The 4,157-nt window shown below is 46.2% G+C and overlaps 1 pseudogene across 1 annotated transcript; it reads left to right on the top strand.

Annotated features, from left to right (window-relative positions):
• The first annotated feature begins 2,060 nt into the window (after positions 1 to 2,060).
• LOC108294379 lies at positions 2,061 to 3,390 on the top strand (annotated as a pseudogene). Its single transcript, XR_001821007.2, has one exon. The product of XR_001821007.2 is annotated as an aldo-keto reductase family 1 member B1-like (transcript).
• The last annotated feature ends 767 nt before the right edge of the window (positions 3,391 to 4,157 follow it).

Below are 4,157 nucleotides of genomic sequence, written 5' to 3'. Positions count from 1 at the left end.
AGAAATATAGCCTCAGGCTGGGCATGGTAGCTCACGCCTGTAATCCCAGCACTTTGAGAGGTCGAGGTGGGCGGATCACCTGAGGTCAGGAGTTCGAGACCAGCCTAGACAACATGGAGAAACCCTGTTTCTACTAAAAATACAAAATTAGCCAGGTGTGGTGGTGCATGCCTGTAATCCCAGCTACTCAGGAGGCTGAGGCAGGAGAATCGCTTGAACCTGGGAGGCGGAGGTTTCAGTGAGCTGAGATGGTGCCATTGCACTCCTGCCTAGACAACAAGAGCAAAACTTCATCTTAAAAAAAAAAAAAAAAAAGAAAGAAAGAAAGAAAAGAAAATACAGCCCAAAATGGCACAGACAAAGGAGAGTGTATTGGCTCATGTAACCGAACAGCCTCTGGATAGATTTCAGGTGAGGATGGATGCAGTGACTCAACCATGTCACAAAAGACCTGGCTTTCTTTTTAACTCTTTTCTCTGCTTTCCATGTCAAGTTCATCTTAAGGTTGGTTTCTCTCAAAGGAGACAGAGGGCTACCAGAAGCCTCAGGGAGCATGCTTCCTTGTTCATCTCTAGCAGAAGAAGCATCTCTCCCTGATCGTTAAATGAAGGTCCTGGGCCTCTGATTGGGTCATCTAAGGTCATAAGACCACCGCTGAACCAGCCACTGCAGCTGTGGCACCCAGCGAGCCATAACTAGTTGAAATCAATCAAGGCCTACCCCTGGCCTGGAAATCAAGTACTTTATCCACCGCAGTATACTGTTTCTTTGATTTCTAATATGAAATTTTCTGGAGTTATTAAAGACACCAAATATAATTTAATAGAGCAATAAAGTAAATGGCAACTACATTTTTTAATTGCTCAAGTCAAAATCTTGAAATCAGACCAGGCTCACACCTGTAATCCCAACACTTTGGGAGGCTGACGCGGGCAAATCACATGAGGTCAGGAATTCGAGACCAGCCTGGCCAAAATGGTGAAACACTGTCTCTACAAAAAATACAAAAATTAGCCAAATGTGGTGGTGCATGCCTGTAATCCCAGCTACTCAGAAGGCTGAGGCAAGAGAATTGCTTGAACCCGGGAGGCGGAGGTTGCGGTGAGCTGAGATCGTGCCTGGGCAACAAAAGCAAAACTCACTCTCAAAAAAAAAAATCTTTAAATCATTCTTTACTCCTTTATTTCTTCCATTCCACTTCCATATCCAATGTATTGTCAAAATCAATTAGCTCTACCACAAAATACACCTAGAATCTGACCCCTTCTCACTTATCCACTACTGTCTCTTATCTACAGAGAAGCCAACGTAATTCTTTAAAATAGTAAGTCAGGCTGGGCGCGGTGGCTCACGCCTATAATCCCAGCACTTTGGGAGGCCGAGGTGGATGGATCACAAGGTCAAGAGATCGAGACCATCCTGGTCAACATGGTGAAACCCTGTCTCTTCTAAAAATACAAAAATTAGCTGGGCATGGTGGCACGTGCCTATAGTCCCAGCTACTCGGGAGGCTGAGGCAGGAGAATTGCTTGAACCCAGGAGGTAGAGGTTGAGGTGAGCCGAGATCGTGCCACTGCACTACAGCATGGGTAACAAGAGTGAAACTCCATCTCAAAACAACAACAACAACAACAAAAAAAAAACCCAGCTCAAACGCCCTCAGTGACTCTCATCTCAATCCAAAGAAAAGCAAAAAGCAAGACTGTTCGTCATGCTCTGGCCTGTTACCTCTCCACTGTCACCTCCTACTATTCTTGTCTCGCTCACTCTGCTTCAGCTAGAGTGGCTTCTTGCTAGATCCTCCAAAATACCCCGCATGCCTCTGTCTTAAGGCCTTTGTACGTGCTGATCCCTTGGCCTGAACACCTTTCTTTCCAATCTCTGCTTGGCTCATGCCCTTTGTTAAAAAATGACATTGTCAGAAAGGCCCTGCATGACCAGTCAGTGTGAAAACACACCCAGCCAATCTTTAAGTTTCATACACTGCTGTATTCTTCATAGCACTTGCCATTACCTAAAATATTTAAGTATTTGTAAGGTTCCGAGCAGGGCTCTGGGGAGTGCAGCAGCCATGGCCAGCCACCTCGTGCTCAACAACGGCACCAAGATGCCCATCCTTGGACTGGGCACCTGGAAGTCCCCTCCAGGCCAGATGACTGAGGCTGTGAAGGTGGCCATCGATGTTAGGTACTGCCACATTGACTGTGCCCACGTGTACCAGAATGAGAATGAGGTGGGGGTAGCCACTCAGGAGAAGCTCAGGGAGCAGGTGGTGAAGCGTGAGGAGCTCCTCATGGTCAGCAAGCTGTGGTGCACGTACCAGGAGAAGGGCCTGGTGAAAGGAGCCTGCCTGAAGATGCTCAGCCCCCTGAAGCTGGACTGCCTGGACCTCTACCTTATTCACTGGCCGACTGGCTTTAAGCCTGGGAAGGAATTTTTCCCATCGGATGAGTCAGGCAGCATGGTTCCCAGTGACACCAACATTCTGGACACGTGGGTGGCCATGGAAGAGCTGGTGGATGAAGGGCTGGTGAAAGCTATTGGCATCTCCGACTTCAACCATCTCCAAGTGGAGAGGATCTTAAACCTGGTTTAAAGTATAAGCCCGCAGTTAGCCAGATTGAATGCCGCCCGTACCTCATTCAGGAGACGTTAATCCAGTATTGCCAGTCCAAAGGCATTGTGGTGACTGCCTACAGCCCCCTCGGCTCTCCCGACAGGCCCTGGGCCAAACCCGAGGACATTCCCTTCTGGAGGACCCCAAGATCAAGGCGATCACAGCCAAGCACAATAAAACTACAGCCCAGGTCCTGATCCGGTTCCACATGCAGAGGAACTTGGTGGTGATCCCCAAGTCTATGACACCAGAATGCACCGCTGAGAACTTTAAGACCTTTGACTTTGGACTGAGCAGCCAGGATATGACCACCTTACTCAGCTACAGCAGGAACTAGAGGGTCTATGCCTTGGTGAGCTGTGCCTCCCACAAGGATTAGCCCTTCCATGAAGAGTTTTGAAGCTGTGGATGCCTGCTTGTCCTTAAGTGACCTATACCTGTGTTTCCTGCCTCATTTTTTCCCCGCAAATGTAGTATAGCCTGTGTCACTCTGCAGTGGGACAGCAACCTGTAGAGTGGCCAGCGGGGGCGTGTCTAGCTTGATGTTGGATCTGACGAGGCCTGTCAGTAGAGTAGAAGTCTCTTCCAGTTTGCTGTGCCCTTCTTTTTGCCCTGCTGGGGAAAGTACAACCTGAATACCCTTTTCTGACCAAAAAGAAGCAAAATCTGCCAGGTCAAAATGGTGCCACTGACAGCTGAGTTTTGACCACTTGGAACTGTAATCCTCTCAGCAAGACTCCTCTTTGCCTCAAATAAAAAGTGCTTTTGTGAAATAAAAAAAAATTTAAGTATTTGCTTACGTCATTTTTGTCTCCTCCTGAATAAAAGTTCCACGATAGCGAAGTTACTCACAGCGCAGCCCCAAAATTCTAGAACAGTGAAGGCATTCAATAGATAGCTCCTGAAAGTGAATGAAAGCTTTAGAATAAATAATATACAAAAGAGGAAATAGCTAACAACAGAAGAAAAAAATGTTCAGTTTTTCCAATAAGCAAAGAAATACAAATTAAAATATAGCCAAGACAATATGTTTGCCTATTAAGTTGGCAAGAACTATCAAATAATAAATCCATTGCTGTTGTAAAGCCATGAAACTGGTATTTTCGTGTAATATTGGTGACCAGTCTCATTAATTCATTTAAGAGATATTTAATTGGGTACCTACTGTGTACCTACTATCTATACTGTGCAATTTGCCGTATGTACTTTAATCTGTCATAAGGCTTAGAGTCTCATAGTCAGGAAAAACTAGGTTACCAGTGGTAACAAATTAACCTCAGAATCCTAGTAGTTTACCGTAACTCGAGTTCCAACATACTCACCTCAGGCTGGTGAAGAGGGAGGGTTGTTCTGTGTCACTCAGGGACTCCACCTTCTGGAATGTCATTGGTCATCCTTGCAGAAAATAGGAGAGATTGGCAAATCATGCATAGGCTTTCTACAGCCACATCCAGGAAATTCACACGTCACTTCTGTTCACACTTCATTGTGCAGAGCCATTCGTATGGCCCTTCCCAATGGCAAGGAGGCTGAGAAATAA

This window comes from Cebus imitator, unplaced genomic scaffold (genome assembly GCF_001604975.1).
Source record: "Cebus imitator isolate Cc_AM_T3 unplaced genomic scaffold, Cebus_imitator-1.0 Scaffold18, whole genome shotgun sequence".
NCBI lineage: Eukaryota > Metazoa > Chordata > Mammalia > Primates > Cebidae > Cebus > Cebus imitator.
Note: the sequence above shows the minus strand (reverse complement) of the source record. Positions and strands in the feature narration are given on the sequence as shown.